Raw genomic sequence first — 26877 nt, 5'->3', positions numbered from 1 at the left:
CCTCTTAGCTGAATTGTAAAGGGTTCCTGGTAGACAGCAGTGACAGGCAGAAGGTGGGAAGATCTTGCTCCTCTTTGGAGCCATTTTTTTTCTACGTCATATTCTTTTTATTTATTTATTTATTTATTTGTTTTTAAATTTGTTCTATTTATACATGACAGTGGAATGCATTTTGACCCATTGTACACAAACGGAGCACAACTTCTCATTCCTCTGGCTGTACGTGGTGCTGAGTCACACTGGTAGTGTAATCATACATGTGTGTAGGGTAATAATGTTCCACTCATTCCATGGTCCTTCTCACTCCACACCTGCTTCTCTCCCTCACTCCCTCTGCACAATCCAAAGTTCCTTCATTCTTCCTTATCCTCCTCCTCTCCCGTTATGGATCAGCATCCACTTATCAGAAAAAAAACATTTGGCCTTGGATTTTTTGAGATTGGCTAGTTTCGCTTAGGGTGATATTCTCCAGCTCCATTCATTTACCTGAAATGACATCATTTCATTCTTCTTTAAGGCTGAATAATATTTTATTGTGTATATATACCATAATTTCTTTATCTACTCATCTGTTGAAAGGCATCTAGGTTGGTTCCACGGTTTAACTATTGTGAGTTGAACTGCTGTAAACATTGATGTGGGTGTGTGATTTTAACTCCTTTGGGTATAGATCAAAGAGTGGGATAATTGGGTCAAATTGTGACTCCATTCCAAGATTTCTGAGGAATCTCCATACTGCTTTCCATAATGTTTATAGCACTTTGCTGTCCCTCAGCAATGTATGAACGTACCTTTTTCTCCACATCCTCACCAACATTATTGCTTGTGTTCCTGATAATTGCCATTCTGACAGGAGTGAGATGAAATCTTAGAGTAGTTTTAATTTGCATTTTTCTAATTGCTAGAGATGATGAACATTTTTTCATGTTTGTTGATCAATTGTATTTCTTCTTCTGTGAAGTGTCTGTTCAGTTCCTTAGCCCACTTATTGATTGGGTTATTTGTTTTTCAGTGTTAAGTTTTTTGAGTTCGTTATATATCCTGGAGATTAGTGCTCCATGTGAGGTGCATGTGGTAAAGATTTCCTCCCACTCTGTAGGCTTTCTCTTCACGTTATTGATTGTTGCTTTGCTGAGAAGAAGCTTTTTAGTTTGAATTCATCCTATTTATTGATTTTTAATTTTACTTTTTGAGCTTTAGGAGTCTTGTTAAGGAAGTCAGGTACTAAGCTGACATAATGAAGATCTGGGCCTGTTTTTTCATCTATTAGGTGCAGGGTCTCAGTTCTAGTGCCTAATTCTCTGATCCACTTTGGGTTGATTTTTGTGCAGGGTGAGACATAGGGGTTTAATTTTATTTTGTTACATGTGGATTTCCAGTTTTGCCAGCATCATTTGTTGAATATGCTATTTTTTCTACAATGTATGGTTTTGGTGCCTTTGTCTAGTATGAGACAACCGTATTTATTTGGGTTTGTCTCTGTGTCTTCTATTTTGTACCATTGGTCTACATGTCTACCATGCCTTTTTGTTACTATTTCTCTATAGTATAGTTTAAGATCACTATTGTGATGCCTCCTGCTTTACTCTTCTTACTAAGGATTGCTTTGGCTATTCTGGGTCTCTTATTTTTCTGAATGAATTTTATGATTGCTTTTTCTAGTTCTATGAAGAATGTAATTGGGATTTATATAGAAATTGTATTAAATATGCATACCACTTTTGATAGTATGGCTATTTTGACAAAATTATTAATTCTGCCTATCCAAGAGCATAGGAGATCTTTCTATCTTCTAAGGTCTTCTTCACCTTTTTTCCTTAGTATATGGAACCATACTTGTTCTCTCTTTTATTAAATGTATCTATCTGCTCCCAAGATGAAATAATTTTTTTTTTAATAGCTCTTGACCACTTGGCTAGGTTTTATAAGCTCAGCAGGCAGAGGATGTTATGGTGTTATGGTTTAGATGTCAGGTGTCCCTCAAAAGCTCACATGTGGGATAATGCAAGAAACTTCAGAGGTGAGATGATTGTGTTATGGGAGCATTAACCTAATCAGTGTATTAATCCCCTGATAGAGATTGATTGGATGGTATCTGTAGGCAGGTAGGCTATGACTGCAGGGGTGTGTCCCTGGGGCTTGCCTTTGGGGTTTATATTTTTTTCAGGACTCAGCAGAGTTCTCTCTGCTTCCTGCTGCTATGTCCCAACCTGCTTTCCTATATCACACTCTTTTGCCATGATGTTCTGCCTCATTTTCATATTCAAGGAATGGAGATGGTTATCCATGGACTGAGACTTCTGAAACTGTGAGCCTCAAATATACTTTTTCTTCTGTATAATTGTTCTCCTCAGATCTTTTGGTCATAATGGCAAGAAAGCTGACTAAAACAGAGGATGAATTGTTCAATCCTAAAAAGTTACCAACGTCTTTAGGTTTATAAGCATTGTGAACATTACAAAACTATGAACTGAGTGATGAATTTTAATCTTGCTTAAAGCACATGAGGCTTTGAAAAATGAAACTGAAAATCTGAGCTACAAGAAACTATAGTCTTTCACTTTACAAAGGAAGAAACTGAGGACCAGAAAGGTTAAGTGTCTTATCCAAGGTCTCAGCTGGTAACAACTCTTGTATTGTCAGGTGCACAGGGTTTTCAAATAGATTGTGCATGACCAGTGTAGCCTCTCTCAAGACCTGGGAACTCCTCAGCTGCCCTTGTGGAGAAAACCTCTGGCTGATCTGGAGGCTCCTGCTGATCTTGTGGTAATTCTGAAGAAAGATCAATTCTGAACAAGGATGGTTAAGTTCAGAGTCTCCAGTTAAGGTTGTGTCTTTACAGAGAGTTCCACACAATATTTATTGTTTACTTTTTTTAGATATTATTGTGATCTTACACTGTTTAAATTCTACCTTCAAATGGGATTTTAAAACCAGTATCCCTACAAACAAACTGAACTCTCAATGTATTGAGATTTATAAGGTTAAAAATATATAAAAATGTGGACATTTAGAATTAAAGCTATTCTAGTCAAAACTTTATTAATAAATATCTGAAGTAATCTAGAATGAAGTGCCCTGTTCCCACAATTCTGAAGTATCTATTTGGAGTAAAGATGAAATAAGGATAGGATACTGATCCATCTTTGAAACTTATTGAATTTTCTGGGTTGATATAGGATGGTAATATTATTTTTGTTTGTCTAAAATATCTAAGACTGTTTTGTACTGGAATTGGATCTTCTCTTCCCTTCCTGCATTTTCTTTGTCCCCTCACCTTCACATATGCATGTGAAACAAAACAAGAACAGTACCTGGAAATTCCAAACACAGTCATCTCTTTGCTGAAACTGTGTATAGTAATGTTTAGTATTCCTACATTTCCCTATCTTTCCTTTTACCCGCTTTCTCAGCATTGTCCTGCAAGTTTGTTAAAGGTTGGGACTCAGGATAGAAGGCTCATTTATGACAATCCAGTTCCACTCCTGGTATAGCAGAGGACACATCTGGAACCCACTCTCAGTCAATGGATGGTGGATACAGTGCAGTAGTCCGTATCCATCAGAGTCTCCCCTGTCTGGTTGGTGGTTGCCTCTCATGGTCAAAGCCTGAGAACATGACTGCTAGTAAAAGTGTTTATGTGTTTATGTGACCACAGGTATGTGCCCTGGGTGACAGTTCTACTCCATGTATGTTCTGGCGGGCAATGGGAAGTAGGAGGGAGGCAGAGCGAATGTCCCTGAGGTTGCAACATTACACCCAGGAGAGGGAGTGTCCCTGGGATATGCAACAGGGGCTTTGGGGCAACAAGTGTGACTTTTCTTGTGGATTCCAGGTGGATGAGGCTTTTGGGAGTCACACTTCTGGTGCTGCTAAATTTAGTTATGGTTTTGTTTTATGTGGGGGGTGATTATGTGTTTTCCACATGACAAGCCACTGATTCTGTATATTATGAATGCATCTTATGAGCGTAGTGATCCCCTTTAGCATAGCCCTGACTCTGGTCAGGTGAAGATAATATTCTTTCTGCCTTCCAGTGAACTCTGAGCCTCAAACACTTACTGAGCTTCAGGAGATATTTTTCCACAGATTGGAATGATATCTGGGCTTAGCAAAGTTGAATCTCAGTAGGAATGTTCCTTTCCCTTTATCAATGTTCCAAGAGGGGAAAATGCCAGGTGAGCTCACAGGGAACCCAGCACTGGACTGGGCAATGTGGGGAATACCTCAGTTGGGCCTGATCTGCAGGGATGTGTCCTTTGTTTGTTTGTTTGCTTGTTTTTTTTTTTTTTAATTTTTTTAACTTCTATTTTTTTCTCTATTTTTTAAAAAATTATTTTAATTATTTATACATGACAGTAGAATATATTTTGACTGTCCTTAGTTTTTGATACAGATTTATCTCCTTACCCTATACATTCTCATTTTCCAAGACTCTGGCAATCACTGATTGGGCAATTACTCCAATCTGGCTTCTCTTAATCACAAAACCCATATATTTGTCAGTTATAGTCTTGCAGGCATCTCCCTCTTGCCCCACAGATGTCTTGAGCTAAGTGTCCCACATGCTTCAGTTAAAGTGTCTACAATCCTTCCAGTGGCCCAAATTAAAAATCTCAGAGCCATTTTGACAGTCCTTTCTTAGTTCCATCCTTTTAACTTTGACTTCTGAAATATTTCTTGAACAGATTTTCTTTCCTCTGTCTTCAAGACTTTAATTTACATCTGCAACATTTCTTCCTTGTACTATGAGAGAAGATTGGGAAAGCTCAGTATAAATAATAACAAATGTTTATTTTTCCTAAGAAATAATTGGCATAACCCTGCTATAGTTTGAATCTTGAACAGTCTTCAAAGACCCATGTGTTGAAGGCTTGGTTGCCAGCCTGTGGCATTATTGGAGGTAGTGGAACTTTTTTATATGGAATCTAGTGGAAGGAAGTTAGGTCACTGGGCTTGTGCCCTTGAAGGGGACATTGGGATTCATTGAAATTCTGACCCTTTCTCTTTCTTTTTCCTTCCAGGCTACCAGAAGTGAACAGGCCTCCTCCCACTATGATGTATGGTGTTGTCACAGGCCCAAAGAAACAGAACTGTTTTAGTCAGTTTTTTTTTGTTGTTGTTGTTGTTGTCATTGTGACCAAAAGACCTGATAAGAGCCATTTAGATTAGGCAGATACAAGATGGCAGACTAGAGACTTGTTGCTCTGTAACTTGGGTTTCAAGCAGAGGAAAATATGTTTCTCTTTGAGGCAGTCTTTGCTACTCATTGATCCCCTACTCTTTACCCCATTTGTCCACCTCGATCACATGCCAGCATATCGACTACTTTTTGAGTGCAGATTGCTTACTGACTGCTGCCTATCATCAACCATTTGCCCTTTTGCCTGCCTCTTGCCTGCTTATTGCCTGCCTTTCACCTGCCACCTGCCACCCAAGGTTCATCTGCCTGCCCGTAGCCTGCAGACTGCCAGCGGATTGCCTGCAGCCCGCTGTGGCCTGGAAGTTCATTGTCACGGTACCCGCAGGTTTGGTTATACATGGTTGCTTCCATTTTGGGACAATAGCCAGGACCTGCAGGACCCCTGGCCTGACCGACCGCACCCCACATGGACTCAGCACTTGCGCCCCCTATGTTGCAAATGCCAACATGTGTGGAAGCTAGTGCAGCCCTCTTGGATTATACTGCAAGTAGAAGCTGCCATCTTTATGAGGGATCAATCCCATCCCGAGATGCCTGCTGAAGACTGGAAACTCATTGTCAGGTACCTCTCATGCATCAGGCTACTGAAGACTGGGAGGTTTGAATAGGATATGACTGTTATAGTGTAGAATTTTTTTCTCCTTTTTGAAAATTTTTGTTTTTATTTATTTATTTTTCTCCCTCTATTTTCTCTTTGTTTACCTATTTCCTCAGAGTCTCTTTCTCCCTTTTCTCATGCTAACAACCAACTTCTTTGGATTCCTCTTTCACTCTTCCTGAGATCTAGTACTTCTAGTACTTTTCTTTTCTTATTCCATTAACAGTTACATCCTATACCTTGCCCCATCCTCTTTGTCCACCATTAGAAACTGTAGACCTTGTTGAAAATCTATTTATTATACTACAGATAATAATTGAACTCATCCTCTCTGTTTATTATGACAATACTGTTAATATCTTCATAGGGACTATCTTGGTTTATGGCTGCATATTGTCTGTACTGGGTGCTACTAATATTGATTTCCCCCTTAAAGAAGAAGTTTTGGAAGCCTATATGGGGGGAAACTGCTAGTAGTGCCAGATCTGCAGTACTAGAGGGGAAAATGTGTGAACAATATGAAAAAACAAGGAAAGAAAGTGTTCCAAACAAACCAAGATTCTATATTAATAGAATCCAATGACAGTGTGGTAGAAGAATGTCAGAAAAGGAGTTAGAATATATATAATTAAAATAATTCATGAAGCAAAGGAGTAGATAAGAGAGCAAATGCAGGAAATGATTGATCATTCCAATAAACAGTTAAAAAACAACTGCAGGAAGCAGAAAATCATTTCAATAAAGAGATAGAGATTCTGAAAAAAAAAATAAACCAGAAATTCTTGAAATGAAGAAAATCCTTGAAATTAAGGAAACAATAAACCAAATAAAAAACTCAATGGAAAGCATCACCAACAGACTAGATCACCTGGAAGACAGAACCTCAGACAATGAAGACAAAGTATTTAATCTTGTAAATACTTTGGTGCCGGGGATTGAACCCAGGGCCTTGTGTTTGCAGGACAAGCACTCTACTGACTGAGCTATCTCCCCAGCCCCAAAATATTTAATCTTGAAAATAAAGTTGACCAAACAAAGAAGATGGTAAGAAATCATGAACAGAACCTCCAAGAACCATGGGATATCATGAAAAGACCAAATTTAAGAAATATTGGGATTGAGGAAGGCACAGAGATACACACCAAAGGTATGAACAACCTATTCAATGAAATAATATCAGAAAATTTCCCAAACATGAAGAATGAAATGGACTTACAGAAAACAAAATGTATAAAATTACAGCAGATACACAAGGCACCTAATTTCCAAAATAGATAATTTTAAAGGCTACAAGAGAAAAGTATCAGGTTACATAAACCAATATGAATATCAGCATACTTCTCAACCCAGACCCTAAAAGTTAGAAGGGTCTGGAACAACATATTTCAAGCTCTGAAAGAACATGGTTGCGAACCAGGAATCTTATACCCAGCAAAACTAACCTCCTGATTTGAAGACAAAATAAAATCCTTTCATGATAAACAAAGTTAAAAATATTTACAATAGAAAGGCTGCACTACAGAACATTCTCAGCAAAATATTCCATGAGGAGGAAATGAAAAACAATGATGTAAGTCAGCAAAGGAAGGAACTACCCTAAAAGAAAAGTCAGTCAAAGGAGAAACCAAATCAAGTTGAAAACCAAAAATAAGCCCAAATGACTGGGAATACAAATCATATCTCAATAATAATCCTGAATGTTAATGGCCTAAACTCTTCAATCAAAAGACATAGAATGGCAGAATGGATTAAAAAGAAAGAATCAATAATATGCTGTCTTCAATAGACTCATCTCATAGAAAAAGACATACAGAGACTAAAGGTGAAAGTTTGGGAAAAACCATACCAGGCACATGAACTCAGTAATAAAGTAGGGGTTTCCATCCTTATATAAGATAAAGCAGACTTCGAGCCAAAGTTACTCAGAAGGAATAAAGAAGGACATTCCATACTGCTTAAGGGAACCATAAATCAGGAAGACATAACAATGGTAAATATTTATGACCCAAACAAGGGTGCATCCATGTACGTCAAACAAATCCTTCTCAATTCCAAGAACCAAACATACCACAACACAATAATTCTGGATGACTTTAACACACAACTGTCACCACTGGATAGATCTTCCAAACAAAAACTAAATAAAGAAAACGTAGAACTCAATAACACAATCAATAATTAGACATAGCAGACATATATAGGATATTCCATCCATCAACAAGCGAATACACTTTCTTCTCAGTAGCACATGGTTCCTTCTCTAAAATAGACCATATGTTATGCCACAGAGCAGCCCTTACTAAATACAAAAAAAAAAAAAGAGATACTACCTTGTATTCTATCAGATCATAATGGAATGAAATTAGAACTCAATGATAAAATAAAAACCACAAATTACTCCAACACCTGGAGACTAAATAAAATGCTATTGAATGAAGTATGGATAACAGAAAATATCAGGGAGGAGATAAAAAAATTCTTAGAGGTAAATGAGAACAAAGATACATCATATCAAAATCTCTGGGACGCTATGAAAGCAGTACTAAGAGGAAAATTCATTGCATGGAGAACATTTAAGAAGAGAATAAAAATGACCTAATATTACATCTCAAAGTCCTAGGAAAAAAAGAACAGAACACCACCAAAAGTAGTAGAAGACAGGAAAAAATTAAAATCAGAGCTGAAATCAATGAAATTGAAACAAAAGAAGCAATTCAAAAAAATGACAAAACAAAAAGTTTGTTCTTTGAAAAAGTAAGCAAAATAGATAAACCCTTAACCACATTAGCAAAGAGAAGGAGAGAGAAAACTCAAATTACTAAAATTCACGACAAAAAAGGAAATATCATGACAGACACTATTGAAATATATAACATAACTAGAAGCTACTTTGAAAATCTACACTTCAACAAAATGGAAAATCCTGAAGACATTAACAAATTTCTGGAGACATATGATTCTCCCAAACTGAACCAGGAGGACATATATGATTTAAACAGATCAATTTCAAGTAATGAAAAGAAGAAGCCATCAAAAGTCTACCAACCAAGAAAAACCTGGAACCAGACAGATTCTTAGCTGAGTTCTACATGACCTTCAAAGAAGAACTTATAGTGATACTTCCCAAAGTATTCCATGAAATAGAAAAGGACGGAACTCTTCCAAACTCATTCTATGAAGCTAATATTACTCTGATATCAAAACCAAACAAGGAAAGAAAACTTTAGACCAATATCTCTGATGAACATTGACGCAAAAATCCTTAACAAAATTCTGATAAACGAAAACATATAGAGAAGATTCAGCACCCCGAACAAGTGGAGTTCATTCCAGGGATGCAAAGTTGGTTCAACATCAGGAAATCAATAAATGTAGTTCATCACATCAATAGACTTAAGGTCAAGAATCATATGATTATTTTGATAGATGCAGAAAAAGCATTTGACAAAATACAGCACCCCTTCACACTCAAAGCACTGGAAAAATTAGGAATAGTAAAAACATACCTCAACATTGTAAAGGCTATTTATGCTAAGCCCATGGCCAACATCATTAATGGAGAAAAACTGAAAGCATTCCCCCTAAAAACTGGAACAAGGCAGGGATGTCCTCTTTAACAACTTCTATTCAACATTGTGCTTGAAATACTAGCCAGAGCAATTAGAAAGTCCAAAGAAATTAAAGGGATACAAATAGGAAAAGAAAGACTGAAACTATCACTATTTGCTGATGACACGATTCTATATTTAGAGTACCCAAAAACTCCACCAGAAAACTTCTAGAACTAATAAATGAATTCAGAAAAATATCAGAATATAAATTCAACACACATAAATCTAATACATTTCTATTCATAAGTCATGAAGCCTGTGAAAGAGAAGTTAGGAAAACTACTCTATTCACAATAGCCTCAAAAATAAAATACTTGGAAATCAATCTAACAAAAGAGGTGAAAGACCTCTACAATGAAAACTACAGAACACTAAAGAAAGAAATTAAAGAAAACCTTAGAAGATGGAAAGTTCTCCCATGTTCTCGGATAGGCAGAATTAATATTATCAAAATGACCATACTTCCAAAGGTGCTATACAGATTTAATGTAATTCTATTTAAAATCCCAATGACATTCCTAATAGAAATAGAGAAAGCAATCATGAAATTCATCTGGAAGAACAAAAGACCCAGAATAGCCAAAGCAATCCTGGTCAGGAAGAGTGAGGCAATACCAGACCTTAAACTTTACTACAGAGCAACAGTAATAAAAACAGAATGGTATTAACACCAAAATAGACAGGTAGACCTATGATACAGAGTAGAAGACACAGAGATAAACCCATATAAGTACAGTTATCTCATACTAGACAAAGGTGCCAAAAACATACTGGAGAAAACTTAGCCTCTTCGACAAATGGTGCTGGCAAAACTGGAAATCCATATGCAGTAAAATTAAATTAAACCCCTGTCTCTCTCCCTGTACAAAACTCAACTCAAAATCGATCAAGGATCTAGAAATGAGACCTGAGACCCTTCACCAAATAGAAGAAAAAGTAGACCTGAATCTCCATCATGTTGGCTTAGGACCAGATTTCCTTAACAAGACCCTGAGAGTGCAAGAAATAAAAGCAAGACTCAATAAATTGGGTGGATTCAAACTAAAAAGCTTTTTCTCAGCAAAGGAAGCAATCAATAATGTGAAAGGAGAGCCTAAAGAGTGGGAAAAATCTCTTCCATACACACTTCAGATAGAGCAGTAATCTCCAAAATTTTTAAAGAACTTAAAAAACTTCACACCAAAAATTCAAAGAACCCAATAAAAAAATGGCTAAAAAACTGGACAGACACTTCACAGAAGATATACGAGCAATCAAAAAATATATGAAAAAGTGCTCAACACCTCTAGTAATTAGAGAAATGCAAATTAAAACCTCCCTAAGATTTCATCTCACTCCAATTAGAATGGCTATTATCAAGAATACAAGCAATAATAGGTGTTGGCAAGGATGTGGGGCACACTCATACATTGCTGCTTGACTTGCAAATTTTTGTAGCCACTCTGGAAAGCAGTAAGGGGATTCCTCAGAAAACTTGGAATGGAGCCATCATTTGAACCAGCTATCCCACTCCTCAGTTTGTACTCAAAGGACTTAAAATCAGCATATTACAGTGACGCAGTCACATCAGAGTTCAAAGCTGTTCAATTCACAATAGCTAGATTGTGGAACCAACCTAGATGCTCTTGATGAATGGATAAAGAAATTGTGGTATATATACACAATGGAATATTACTCCACCATAAATAATAATAAAATTATGGCATTTGCTGTTAAATGGATGGAGCTGGAGAATATCATGCTAAGTTATATAACCCAAAAAACAAAGGTCAAATATTTTCTCTGATAAGTGGATGATGATACACAATGAGGGGACTTGGCAGGGGCACAAGAGAAGAATGGAGGAACTTTGGATAGTTTAGAGGGAAATGGAATGAGAGGGGGTCAGGGAAGGAACATAGTGAACTGAGACCAACATTATTACCCTATGTACATGTATGATTAAATGAATGGTGTGAATCTACATTATGTAAACCATAAAAATGAAAAGTTGTACCCCATTTGTGTACAATGAATCAAAATGTAGTCTGTAAAAATAAAAATTAAAAAAGGGAAAATAGTAAAATAAAATAGACCCTTAATATTTAAAAAAAGAGGACAATTTAGAGGAGGAAAATTTTATTTTGGCTCATGGTTGCAGAGGTCTCAGTTCATATTTGGTCTACTTTGTTGCTCTGGGACCAAGGTGAGGCAGAACATTATGGCAAAAGGGCATGTAGGAAGAAAGCAGCTCAGGACATGACAATCAGGAAAGAGAGAGACAGTGAGAGAGAGAGAGTGCTTTGTTCACCAGGGACAAAATACAAAACCCGAAGGCATTCCCCCATGACCTTTCTTCTCTTGTCACACCTTATCTGCCTATAGTACCACCCAGTTAATCCCTGTCAGTGGATTAATCCATTGATTAAGTTACTATTCTCATAATCTGTTTTACCTCTGAAAGTTCTTGCTTCATCTCACACATGTGCTTTTGGGGGACAGACACTTATATGTGAACCATAACAAGGACCAAGTGACCATAACCAAAAGTAAACCTTTTCTCCTTTAAATCGATTTTGTCAGATATTATGTCACAGTAACAAAGCTGATTAACACACATTTGATTTTACTTCCCTGGAATGAAATTTATAAATAATGTAATCTAACTGTACACATATTTAAAAAATTCATATGGAGCCCTAACTTTGATGTCAAGGGAGAACACAATTAAAGTGGTTTATAATAGATAATATGTATTTCAGTACATGAAGGATTGTCATGACACAGTTAAGTGTCCATCACTGCACTACTGTGGAGCATTCTCAGGAAGGTGAGAGGAGAGAGTACAGTCCACCGTGGGTATGGTCTATGAATGACTCAAATATTGAGAGTGATGCTACTGTTGGTGACATAATTTTTCAATAATGTAAAAATATCTGGTTAAATTCTGACTCAAACAAAGGATGATTTCCCTTTACTTTATAGGTGCAAAATTTGCATTCCTGGAAAATTCAGTGTATATTAAATCATAACACCAAAATCCTTTTACTTTTATAAGTAAATGTCCAGTAGGACATTTTAAAATTGAGCAGGACACATGACAATTCTTTGTAGGAGACTGTCTTGGTTTTGCAGGACCCTTAACTGCCCCCATCTCCATCCATTACTGCTGGCAGTAACCTCTATCATTGCAACAACCAAGAGCCCCTACTACAAGTGGCCAAAATATACCCTGGCGTTTGGTAACATTATTTCTGGGAACAACTGCAAAGCCTTAACTTATTTAATTGACTTTTCACTTACATAGGCAATGCACAATTGTCTTTTTGTAAAAAATGAAGATCTTACAGAAGAAATTAAATCCCTTTTCACTTCTACCTCCATCCTGATCTACTGCACTCCTGTCCTCATAGGTAACCAAGATCAACTGTTCAGTATGTATCATTCTAGAACTTTTATCTACAATTTATGGACCCATAGAAAATATAAGGTACTTTAAATCGATTTTGTCAGATATTATGTCACAGTAACAAAGCTGATTAACACACACTTGCTTTTACTTCCCTGGAATGAAATTCCAGGGAATTGTATGGGTTGAATTGCATCCCCACCTCTAATTTGTATGTTGAAGTCTTATTCCCCCATACCTCAGAATGTGACCTTATTTAGCAATAAGATACTTGCAAATATAATTTATTGGATTAAAATGAGTTCATGCTGGAGTAGGATGGACCCCTGATCCAAAATGTCTGGTGTCTTTATATAAAAGGGATATTTGGCCATAGAGAGAAACACACAGGGTCCCTGTGAAGAAGAAGGCAGATCAGGGTTATTCTTTACAACCCAAGGAATACCAAAGATTGCCAACAAACCAGTGAAATCTGGGGGAAGGTATGAGGCTTGGTTTCATCTTTGGAGGGAATCAATCCTGCTATTACCCTGATCTTGGACTTCCAGCCTCCAGAATTAGGAGACAAAAAGTTGTTGTTTAAGCTCCTCAGATTCTAGTACTTTGTTACTGTAGCATGAGCAAACTCATTGAGCACCCTTTGTGTTTTAGGTGATAAACAGACAGTTTATCAGAATGAAGACAGGCTGAAGAGCAACTGGGGTCTGGAGGCTACTGCAGGATGGGTGACCCAGGCAAAGCCCTTTGTGGTCATGCCTGGAATTCAGGTTGGAATTGGAAGGACAAGTTCACTGCAGAGTGGATTCTTGCATACAAACTGAACCCTTCTCTGAGCCCCATCTCACACCAGAAAAGCTTACCTATTAAAGTTAGATTGGCAATAAGATTGTTTGTATCAAAAGAGAAAAATTGTAATTAGCCTTGAGACATTTTTCAAGAAATATATTTGCCTTAGAAATGAAAAATAATGAATAATAAAAACTGTACTCAGGAGCACGACAGAGTTTTAACTGGCTATATTTATAGTCACGGTGACTGGGAGAAATGTGATCTCCATTTCATTACAGATCATTCTTTACATTTTACGTATGCATGTGTGATGAAATGGGTTCCCAAATACAGCTTGAAATGTAGTACATGATATTCTGCTGATGCAAATTAAATGAATAGTTCAAAATCATGGGCACTGAAAGAAAAAGCAGATCTTTTAATATCCAGTTTCATAAAGTAATGCATTTAAAAATAATTTGCAAGCTGGAAAGGTAATAAAGGGGTCCTTTTACTCCCTTATGCCACATGTCACATCCTTTAATGTTTAATGAGAGTTGCTCATTGAGTCTAGGTTTTAGCCAAAGACATTTGACTTGAGTAAGAACTAAACAAGCCTGCTAAAGTAATTATATTAAACTTAGTGCCTTTAAGACCTTCAGTAATGGTGGGTTATTCTGAAAATAGAGTTTGTAGAAGCTGAGTATTTCACAGCATCTTACCTTGAAATGTCTACAGAAATGTATCCGTGCTTTAAAAAGCACATATTATAAATGGAAATTTATGAATGTCAAAATATGTTAATTTTCTAGGTTTGAAGTAATGTAAGAGTTTGTTATTCATTCAAAATAAAGTATATGTGTGCATAAACAAAGATGTATAACTACAGAATTAAGTAATTATCCTATATGTCCAATAAAAAGAAGATATAGCATAAGTATATAGACATATCACTGTGAAATTGACAATTTGTATGTCAGTTTCTTAGACTGATTTGAAAGTCATTAAAAATATGAAGTCTCTTTTTTCCTTCCTTATGCGTTTGATGTTTTTTGGCTTCTTTTTCTTTTTTGCACCTGAGATTGAATCTAGGGGTACTGAGTCACATTCCCAGCTCCTTTTTATTTATTTTTTAGTTTGAGACAGGGTCTCACCAAGTTGCTAAGGGCCTCTTTAAGTTGTTGAGGCTGACTTTAAACTTGTGATCCTCCTGCCTCCCTCAGCCTCCCAAACTGCTTAACAATGCAGTTAAAATATTAAAGTACTTGGTCTTTACTTATGTCTATTTGTCACCTTTTTTTTTTCATTTGTGAAATTGTTTGGATACACAAATCAATTTTTGCCAATTCAGCAAGATAATCACATAGCACTCTAAAGGATGTTAAATATTTTGTTCAACTTAACTGTCTGAAAGGAATGATTTATTCTATCATAATTTGACATCATCGAAGCTTCTTGGGAGATTGACAGGAACAAACAAAGATGATCTTGACCTGGTGATGTTCCAACTACAACAGACTTCTGTATGCAGTGTCCTCTATGGAAAGTACTTGTGTTTGTTACCCTTCATGATCATGACTGGTACTGGTCAAAGTGCCTGGGTGCTTTCTGGGTCATATGTTTAACCATTCAGAAAGGGCTCACCACTGAGTCTTTTTTATCTAAACATCTCAACCATCTGGAACTTCACCTTACTTTTGTCTGTGCCTGAGGGCTCTTCTGCCTCTTCCACCCATCCCACTTTCCTTCTCACACTTTGTCAACTTCATTTTTTCCTCAGGAGAACTTTTCCTGGGTCTTCTTTCCCACCTTAGGTCAGACATTCTTGTGCTTCCATCCCTTCTCTTGGTTCTGAGTATTTCACAGCATCTCTCTCTCTCTAATATCCCAGTGGTAACTGTCACATTTCTATGTGCAAGGATGTTATGGATAATATCAGCTTCCTTCTGTGGTCTGTAAGTTCCTTAAGCACAGGTTTCTTTGTTGTTGTTGTTGCTGCTCATTTTTTAAAAACAGATCACCTCTTATTTATGTATTTTAAAAATGGAAAACATTTTAGATTATAAACTTGACTTCATATAAATGCAGTAATCATCAAAAAATACATATAGCATAAAATTGATCATGTCAACCTTTTTAGGATGTAGGATTCAGTGACATTATGTACATTTACCCTTATTATCCATCTGTAGAACTTGTCCGTCGTTCCAAACAGAAACTCCTTATCCATTAAACATTAGATTTCCATCCTCCCCTCTGCCAGTACCTGGCAAACATGATTCATACAGTTTCTGTCTGTATGAATTTGACTCTTTTTGGAGCATCACGTAAGAGGAATCATGTAATATTTGTTTGATTTTGTTCATTGATATCTATTGAGTACCTGGAAGCAACTACTATTAAGTGAGTGAATGAAGGGCCAGTTAAGAACTATTGTGGTTTGAAAGCATTGTGTTAAGGGATTTACTATTCTGAAAAAAAAAAAAAAGAATGATGTTTTTCCAAGTACTTACACCACTCAGAATTGGCCCTATCATTGGTATATGGATCACAGATCAGCCCACAGAGCCTGGCAGGCAGGATGCTCAGAGTGTTTTTAACAATCAAGAGCACTTCCATGGTGAAGTACATTATTTCAGAATGTACGATGAAGGCCTTGAAGAAAAGGGAATCCAGTTGTTGACTTGCTTTTACTTGTGGCTTCTTTATTCATTCAAAAACACTGGTGTGCTTACCATGCACTAGGATGTGGGAGTGATGGAAATAGGTATTTGCTCTTGTGTGAATGGAAGTTTTGAGCACTGATTCTCAGTGTGAGGTTCTAGGCTGTTGGCCTCAGAATCACCAGAGTGTTTATTAATGTGCAGCTTCTTAGCATCTGCTACAGACAAACTGAACTCAGAGCAGGATCGGAGAAATCTTAACCTAAATCAATCCCTTCTGTTATTCTCATTATTGGAATCCAAAGAAGTTGGGAGGGGCATTTTTTAATTGGTTCTTTTTAGTTAACACATGACAATATATTTTGACATAATTATAAAAGCATGGAATATATTTTGTTTTAATCCAGTCCCTAGAACTCCCCCCTCCCCTCCCATCTTCCAACTCCCAGTTCCTTTCTCTCTGTTCTACTGATCTTTCTTATAGTCATTTCTAAAATTACTGTCTTGTGGATGTACATGATGGTGAGATTCATGTGGTGTATTCATGTATGTTCATAGAAAAGTTAGGTCAGATTCATTCCACTATCTTTCCTTATTCCATTTCTCCCCCCTTCCCGTCATTCTCCTTCATCTACACTATTGATCTTTCTTCTATTCTTTTTTTTTTTTTAATTCTCCCCCTTGTTTTGGATTAGCTTTCACGTAGCACAGAAAAAACTTGACCTTTTACTTTTTGGGACTGGTTTAATTCACTTAGCATGATAGCCTCCAGTTCCATTCATTTACTGGAAAATGACATAAAGTCATTCTTCTTTATGGCTGAATAATATTCCATTGTGTATGTATACCACATTTTCTTTATCCACTCATCTGTTGAAGGGCTCCTATGTTGACTCTATAGTTTGGCTATTGTGAATTATGCTGTTGTGAACACTGATGTGGTTGTTATCACCGTGGTATGCTGATTTAAAATCCTTTGGATATATACCAAGGAGTGGGATAGGTTGGACATATAGTAGTTCCATTTCTAGGTTTTTGAGGAATCCAGGAGGGGCATTTATTAAGTACAGTGCCTCCTGTCATACACACACTGTTGCTTTTGCTAAGTCAGCTGGTATCACATTACATAATTTTTGGGATCCATTTAGTTCCTGTTCAGCAAGGCAGCCTGGGACCTGGTTGGAGTAGATTTCTAAAATCTCTGTTTTCCAAATGACTGAGAGCATAAAATAAATATATTAAGTTTACCCAAAGACGCTAATATGTGAAGGAAATAATAAGGGACATTTCAACAATCTTTGTCACTTTTGTTGACGACTCCAACATAGTCCTGTAGGTAGGGCAATTAGAACTTCATAATGGCATTGATCCCAGCAAGAAATAAATGTTTATCTAGATATTTCAAATAAAGAAGACATTAATGAATGTACTACTTACAGAGGTGGAAGCAAGTTTAAGGGCAACAACAAGGGATGCTGAGAGATCTGGCGGCATGTAAAAGCAGGAAGCCATCACCATCTTCCTTAGACTAGAGGGACATGCCTAGAAAGAGTGCTATTGGAGTCCACTGAGAGCCAGAGGGTGAGAGGTAACTACTCTAGCTGAACAGGATCAGGGAACCTTGTACATCACCAGAGATATGGCACCTAATGGGCAAAACAGGGAAGAAATATTCTGAACTCTATCATCTATTGTCTCTGTGCTCTTGACAGTGATTCCTATGAGCAAAACCCAAGCAGAAAGTAGCCAGGGACAAACTACTGACAAAGAAGCCTAGGCACTGAGTCACAGTGGAGAAAGACTGAGAATAGATTGGGGGACAGGGTAGGAAATGGAGAATAATAGAAATGCTTCCATATAGTACCTGTTTTCTGAGAGGTACTGATGTCATACCCCTAGCATAAACTTAGATCACAGCAGATTCCTGTGTAGAAGCACTGTCTTCCATCTATTTCACAAGGAAGACTTGAAAATAATGCAGAATCAGAAAGGACTGTGTACAACTATTACCCTATGTAAATGTATGATTACACAAATGGTATTGCTCTATTTCATGTACAAACAGAGAAACAAGATGTATCCCATTTGTTTACAATAAAAAAAAATGAAAAAAGAGAAAGGACTGTGTACATCAGGACTTGTGTAAGGATCATTGAGGGTGCCTTTTCTCTTTATTTATTTATTTTTTTAATTCTGCCCTGTTTCAAAATGTGTCTAAGTTAGCCTCATCTTATTGTCACAACCCATTCAATTTTCTCTTGAGAAACCATGTCTTTCTTCTATTATTATTCCTACTTAGCTTATTAACTAAAAAACTTTTTTCCTATAGTTAGACAGGAAATGGGAGAAAAAGATTTGACAGAAATAATACAATTTCTTTGTCAGATTACTTTGATGATCTATGGTAATCACCACAATTGTTGATTTGCATATATCATAAGTGATAGGGAATATGCTTTTTTTTAGCATTTCAAAAATTATTTTGAAGAATTGAAGAACTATTCCCCTATCTATCTAGTCTTCAGAGATTCTTGCCATTTCTCATCAATAGCTCATCTGTATAATAATGTCTGTCTTTTATTCTTGGCAACCTCTAGCTAATCCAAAATTTCTTAGAATGAAATGTGAATCTGATGCCAAATTTCTTGTGGCAGTAGTATGAAAGTTTTTTTCTTTTCTTTTTCTTTCTTTTTCCCCCCTTGGTTTTGCTCATGTACAACATAAATTGGGAAACAACTCAGACCTGCTGGTGGGGGAGGGTGGAAATGAGCGTGGTCTGAAAGTCCTTTTGATGATAGACAAAGGATGATTCAAGGGAAGGGTTAACTGTCAGGGTTCTCTTAGGGTCAGAGGTGAGGTAATTGGGGAAGCTTAAAACTCTTGCTATATATAAAAAGGCTTTTAAGTACCCTTCCCAGGCTATTCTTTGTTTCTCAGAGTACCCGCCTGGTGCCATATTTTGAGGATGACTACTTTGGGTATGGTGATTGTATTGTCGGAGCGAACGAGCTCTAGCCAAGAAGATAAGCTGAGCACCCTGATCAGACAGATGTTAAGTTTTCTATGCAGGACTATAAATTTTGTTGTAGGCTTTTACCACCTGACATGACTGTCTCAGGTATGTCCTATCCCCCTAATCATCAGGGCTGTTTTCCTGAGGAGAGAAATCTTGGGCTCATATGCTACTTTCATGTCAACACTATATGCTTCTGTTCAATCAAACCTCCTGACACTTCCTTTTTAGAAATACATTAGCTATCTCCAGAATTTATATCCCCAAATGGTTTATGGGAGATCATTAGGTTTTCAGGCAGAGAATTGAATAATGTGGACATGGTGAATCCTAAAACTCCATTTTCTGTCTGCGCTGTGCAGATATTGCAGAATGCATGTGATTCCTGTTCTTTTCTTTTTCTCATTTGATTATTTTGAAGCACGTTTTCATAGAATTGTCATCACACCAGTGGTCAGTAGTGGGAAAAGCAAAAGGTTTATAGTCTGAAAATGGAGTTCAAGTTTTTTGTGCTGGTCTGTGGCAAGTCACCTTTCATCTTTGGGTTTTGCCTTCTTCATCTGAAAAAGTAAGGTTGTTCTGATCTGCCAAGGGGTCTCCCAGACTCAAGTACTGGGAATGGAGAAGGGGGTTTTAGGAAGAGTGGAAGCTTTCTTGGTGCTATTGAAGAGTCTCTACTCTCACTTGTAGCAAAAGTGTGTTGCCTGGTGGGACTGAAGTCATCAATGTCAGACTAATATACTCTCAGCTCCAAAACCTTCAAAAACACATCAGTATTTACACATTAAGTCTGAATGCCTCAGTGTAATGCCTAAAGACCTCCTTTTCCTAGATATGCCTGTCCTGCTGTTGGCAGCTAGATGGTACTAGCTCCTTCAACCACATGTCTACCTTATCATATCCCCATCACCTTCTGTCTTTCATAATAGCACACACTTTTTCTGCTGTCAGCAATGCTCTCTCATTTCTCCCTGCCCATGCAATTGCTACCCACCAGAGGTCTCCTTTCATGGACTTGAACCTACCAGTGAGCTCCACTTCCATATGAGTGCAAGGCTTGGGAAGAGAGGAAGGGAGCTGGCATTACTGAGTACCAAAGAATGGTCCAGTGGTCATCTCATTTTTGTGCTCATACACATCCTGTAACGAGTATCATTATCTTATTTTATTTATAAGGAAGTTGAGGCTCAGTGAGTCTAAGTGACTTGTCCAAGGTCACTTGCCACTAATTGACTAGTTGCAGATTCAAATTCAGGTGTGTGTAGTACTTAATGCTGTCTCATGGCCTAGAACAATGCCTCTTTTAGGAAGCTTGCAATTATTCTGTAGCAATCATGGTAAGGAAACAGGAATTTATTTGCTGATAGAAGTCATGAGACCTTTAACCCTTTCTAACATCAAATGGTTAATCATAAACTATTACCTAATGTTGGAAGACATGTCTTTCAATGTGAACAACAGTAGGTTCCTGAACATAATATTCAGGCACTTTTCCTTTTTTTTTTTTTTTTTCTTTTTCCTTAATTAGGTAAAGAATTTGAAATTATTTTCTCTAAAACTATATAATAGAGGAATGGTTAATGTTATTCATATTTAAACCTACTAATGAGTTTTGGGGTTTACTTTGAATGATTTGGGAATCATAGTTCAGAGAAGTAAATTCCACATTATTTTATTAGCAATGTAATTTTCTAAGAATGTAATTGACTAGGCATGATTTTTGAAATATGTATAATTCAGGGCCTCTTTTGGCACTAGCAGCTAGGACTTCCTTCACAATGAAGGGAAACTGCCACATGGAACCAGGTGGATGGCAGCTGTGCCACCCGCTGAGGCTGGGGCAGTGGGGGAGCCAGTTATAAGCTGCTTGTTGGTCATGAGGAATTTCAGACCTTCTGGAGAAACTAAACTCACGTTAGCCTGCACAGGCACCAGACAAGAAGTTACCAGGTCCCAAGACTGTCAGACACACTCAGAGCAATCAGTAACCACAGTGGTTAAAGGATTTTTTTTTCCTAAACTGCCCAAGGTGATAGTTACTCATTGCAAGGTTAATGCATTTCACCTTTCACCAAAGCTGCAGCCAAAATATTTTTCCACCTTTATGACTCACCCTTTTCCCAGGCTTGTTAAATTAATAGGAGTTTAAAGAAAATATACAGAGAAGGCTGAGCCAATCCCCATAGTCGACCTGATGAGCAAGGATATGTCCCAGCAGTTACCTAACCTTCCTGGTTTTTCAAGGTTCAGGTTTATTTTCAGGACTCTTACGGGTACTAGTGGAGAGTATACTAGGACTTTAGAAAACTGCCTTTGCAGTTTCAAGGTCACAGAATTTCTCTAGTTACTGTAAGTATCTACTTGATTAAAAAAGGGGGATGCATTATGAACCAACCAGGGAGATATATATATATATATATTTTTTTTTTTTTCAAGTGTTCTAACACTGAGCTACACCTCCAGTGCTTTTTGCAGAGGCTGTCTTTGAACTGGAAATCCTCCTGTCTCAGCCTCCTGAGTAGCTAGGATTACAGATGTATGCCACCATGCAGGGTACAAGCAATATTTTTAACTGTGGATAACTAAGTCCAAATCTTTAGAGGGCTTTGCAACGTTCAGTATAATCTAATTTGACCCTGCCTACCTATACTTATCTCCTACCAGATTCCTACATGTTTTTTTTTTTTTTTTTTTTTTTTTTTGCTTCAACCAAACTGCTCTTTTCATGTACCTGAAGACTCAGGAGTCACAATTCATTTTGACCTTTGCACCACGCATGCTTTTCTTTTCACACCCATGATTATAATGTCCTCACCTCCTCAAATCCATTTATCTGAACCTTAACTTTCTTTTCAGGGTCCATCTTATTTTGCTTGTGACTGCTGTCTTGACAAAACTACCTTAACTTCTATAACAAACATATTATATTGTTTCTTTTTAGAACTTCTTTTGCCATCGATTCTGTAGGTTACCATAACACACATGTGTGGATTTCTTTTGATTTGCTCAGCTTGTGAGCATGTCTTCCTTCATTCTAGAAAATTTTGTTTTTGTTTCTTTGAAAAATGTTTCTTCTCATTATCTCTTCTTATTTATTCTTATTTTTATCTCTTATTCTTATTTTGGAACTCATTAGATGTACATTGGATCTTCTCATACTTCCACCATTTTTCCTCTCTGCCATATAATTTCTTTGGATCTCTATTCCTTTTTTTCTTTTGTACTGGAGATTTAACCCAGGGGTGCTTTACCACGACCCCAGCCTTTTTTATTTTGTATTTTGTAACAGGGTCTTGCTAAATTTTTCAGACTGGCCTTGAACTTGTGATCCTCCTGCCTCAGTCTTTTGAATTTCTGAATCCTAGGGCAGGCATGTGCCACTGCCCCTGACTTCTTGTCTGATTTTCACAGTGTCTAATTCAAATTGCCCTGAATATTTAAAAGAAACTTGTTCAGATACAATTGAGGTACCATAAAATTCAGTTATTTAAGTGCACAGTTCAATGAATTTTAGAAAATTTGCCCAGTAATGCAACTGTTCCCATGATCCAGTTTTTGAACAGTTCCTCATATAATGGCTTACGGCCATTTATAGTTAATTTCTATTCTCACTCCTGTCCCTAGGTACTACTAATCTACCTGTCATTATAGATTTACTTTTTTTTTTTTTTTTTTTTTTGTGGTGCTGGGGATTGAACCCAGGGCCTTGTGCATGCAAAGTAAGCAAGCATTCTACCAACTGAGTTATATCTCCAGCCCCTGTAGATTTACTTTTTATGGATGTTTTATATAAACTGTAGCACATAGTTAGTAGTATTTACGTTTAACTTATTTTACAGTGTGATGTTTTTGAGATTCATTCATGTTGTTGTGTATACCAGCAGTTGTCCTTTTCTAAATAATGTTTCAGTGTGTGAAATAGTATTTAATTGTATCACATTTGTTTAACCATCCATTCACCATTTATCCATTGAGTTTTTTTTTTTTTTCTTTTTCTTTCTTTCTTTCTTTTTTTTTTTTTTTTTTTTTGGTAGATATTTTACCCGGGGATGTTCTATCACTGAGCCACATTCCCAGATCTTTTGATTTTTGATTTTGGGGGTCTTGCTAAGTTTCCCAGGCTGGCCTGGAACTTGCTATTCTCCTGAATTGTCGGGATTACAGGTGTAAACTCTCACACATGGCTCTCCACTGAGTTTTTAATGTCAAAGACTAATTTCTTTCAGTAAGTTCTATTTGATTCTAACTGCTTTCTCTTATATTTATTCTATGATTTTGCTTTAATTATTCTAAACATATTTTATAGTTTGTTTCAAACAGTTCCATTGCTTGAAATGTTTAAGGGTCTGAATTTAATGTTTTTTTCAAATGTGTGGTTCTTGTTTATTCTGTGTTTCTTCTTATATTTAGTATTTGAGCTCATATTTAGAGAGAATCTTGGGTGGCCTGGGTTTTAGGTTTCCTGGTTGGCCCTAGAACCCCTGTTCAGACTATTTTTTGGTTTGAAGTTTCTAGGAGCATGCTGGTTGTGTAAAAACGAACACAAACTTCTCTAAAGTACAGACTTATAGTTGAATTTTTCACTGAAGATTTTTTTCTCTCCCAAATCAAAGCCTAGGAGGAGACAGAGATATTTTCTTGTATTCTGTCTTTACTGTTTTTCTGGGCTTTTCTTTTTTCCTCTTAGTCCACCCGTTCCCAGATGGTATGGTTCTTTGACTCATGCAGATCTAAGTCCTGGACTCCTGGATTGGGAAATGTTAAAAACTAAAACCTCACAGTATTCTCAAGATTTTTCACTTTTGTTTTCATCTTATTCTTCATTTTTTGTTCCTTATTTAAGTGTGAAATCAATATGCATTTAAAATATGTTTGTTTTATTTTATTTAGCATTGTTGAGTATTGTATGACATGAGGTTTTTCAGTTTATTCCACATGCGTTAGAAAACAGAGGAACCTGACTGGTTAGTGGCTGTCTTACTCTATAAACAGCACAGTGCTCACATTTGTTGAGTATGCATATGTGCTTTTACATGTGAACTGTCGCTTTGCTAAAATTGTGATCTAACTTATTACTAGGTCCAGCATAAGTATCTGAATAGAAATGGTGCAGTTTTTTTTTTTTTTCAGACTAAAGGTGGGTGTTTTAATACTTTCAAAATTTATAAATCAGTATCTGTCAGAAGCTACAGAAAACTGAAAGACAAATGCCTTTTAAAATAATATATATAGACCTGCATCTTTCAAAAGAAGCATGTTCACTCCTTTCCATGTTGGTGAACACTGGTGCCACAATAGTGTCCACAGGACTAATTTTACATATACTCCCAGGTCCTGTCAGTCATACAGTACCAGACAGGTTCCATGTAATAGTATTCCAGAAACCAATTTGGTAGTATAGCCTCCTTTTCATGTTCTCCAAGGAAGATATGAGTCAGCAGTCCACCATATACTGTTGCTGTTAAGTGATACATTTTACACATTAATTTCCAAAGCAGATATAAGAATACCAATTAATTTGTTACAATCCTATCCATACCACCTGTGTTTACAAGCACAGTATCACTTTGTCAGGGTTCAGTTCATCATCAGTGTCTGGGATTGTGGGCAAAAGAGCTGATGGAGTTAAACCCCCAAATTTTTGAGGTGACATGTCTTTTTTGGTGGCCGTGAATTTCCATCCCATGTGACTGGCACAGATCTTACATTGGGTGATGATCCATGCATATCCAGGAAACCAGCTGTGCTCAGTTGAAGGCTTGGACCTATCAGATTCAACTTGCTAGCTTTGTGCATGGTTTAAGTGTCTCATGCACATACCCATGCGGATTCACGTAAGCTGCCACTGGTCCACATAAGGATAAACTGAAAATTTCATTTTTGGTTGTTATCTCTGTTTCTTGACACTGTATACAGCAAAGCGAAGTACATTTCTTCATGATGTCCAATTGACACGGAAGCCCCTGGATGGCACGGCCGATTTTAAGGAGCTGAATTCATAACACGTCATGGACAGGAAGACAAGCAGCCACTCTAGGAAAAATCTATTGGGTTTGAAGGAAGAGAATCATCTTTCAGATTTTCATTCCATTCACGTAGCTGTTTCTTAATTCTGTCTATTAAGGTTTCGGAGTCATACAAAGAATACAGCCAGTGAGGCCATGAAGTCAGATTTGCACAATGAAACTTTCTCTTCTGGTATTTCTGCCACCACTTACATGAATACTGGTCTTCCCACGAGACAGGCTTTGAAGGAAATATCTGGCACTTATTAAGGAATTCTAACTGAACTGCAGACATGGTTGAAGGCACCACACATTCAGGAAGAATCTGCACTTTAGCTTGCTGGATTTCATCTGTGTTCTGAGCTTGAGGACCTTGAACCATTGTCTTCCAATTGCTTTCACTTTCACTATTTCGATTCCAAAGTCCTGTTCTTCTCAGAGGCATATATCTCTGCCACTGTTCCAAACTGTGCTTCTCTTTCCTGTATATTACTGTATGCAAGAACTGCAAAGGTTCTATCTTTCTGAATTAAGTTCCATACCATACTGACTTCTTGAGGATGAAAAAGCTATAGAGGTAAAGTCTGCCTGGGGTATCAGGATCATCATCACCTGTGGAAGCACATGGGATCACCTGACAGCTATCCTCTTCATGCTAAGTCCTGCGGGGGAACTCTTCCATAACAGTGCCCAGGAATGTGTGTGAGGTGGACAGACTCGTGTCAAAATTTGTGATGTTTGGTTTTTTGGCTTCATTACTGTCCTGGTCTTCAACTTCCTTTTCAATTTCATCTTCTTCTTCACTTTCTGCCGGCAGGAGCGGCAGGTGGTGGCCCATGTTGTGTGCAGTGTCCTGTGGGTCTTCCTCATCGACCATGTCTGTTTATTGGCAAAGCCAATGATGCAGTTCTTTATAGGGAGAACTCTATTTTAAGAAAGAGATTTTTGAAACTTACATTGAATAATTCCAAGGAGCATTCAGGGTACAGCGTGGTTATCTCTTGACAATGCCTTTCATCTTAAAATTTTCATCTTAAGAAAAACATGAAGTTATCTGATCTTGGCAGAAACCAAGGAACATATTTATTTCCTCAAACTGTTACTTCAAAATGAAAGCCATCTCGCATATTAACTGAAGGCTTAAAAACATCTTTTAAGAGCCTGATCTTAAAGCTCTAGATGTCTATCTTTGAAGAAATGTAAGCTCATTGAATATCTTAAAAATTTTCTCTTCAATCTGTGTGTATTCATTTCCTAGAACTACTGTAACAAAGTAACACAAACAGGGTGGCTTAAACAAAGATATTTGTTCTGTCACAGTTTTGGAGGCTAGAGATTAGAATTTAAGGGTTGCTGGGGTTGGTTCTTACTGGGGGCTCTGAGGGACATGTGTTTTGTGTCCCTTTCCAAGGTTCTGGTGTTCACAAGCACTTCTCACCACTTCTTGGTTTTTGACCCATTTATTGCTCCAATCCCTGCCTTTGTCTTTATAGTGGTGGATCTGGTTAAGCACTTGGTCTTCTGATGAGGGTGCTAGTTATTGGAGTAGATCCCACCCTAATACAGAATGATTTCATCTTAATTAATTATACCTGTAAAAGTCTTATTTCCAAATAAAATCACATTGT

General features: G+C 37.2%; 1 pseudogene; it reads right to left on the bottom strand.

Annotated features, from left to right (window-relative positions):
* Positions 1–24792: 24792 nt before the first annotated feature.
* On the bottom strand, positions 24793–26126 carry LOC124964973 (protein cereblon-like; annotated as a pseudogene).
* Positions 26127–26877: the final 751 nt, after the last annotated feature.

Source organism: Sciurus carolinensis, chromosome 14 (assembly GCF_902686445.1).
Source record: "Sciurus carolinensis chromosome 14, mSciCar1.2, whole genome shotgun sequence".
Taxonomy (NCBI): domain Eukaryota; kingdom Metazoa; phylum Chordata; class Mammalia; order Rodentia; family Sciuridae; genus Sciurus; species Sciurus carolinensis.
Note: the sequence above shows the minus strand (reverse complement) of the source record. Positions and strands in the feature narration are given on the sequence as shown.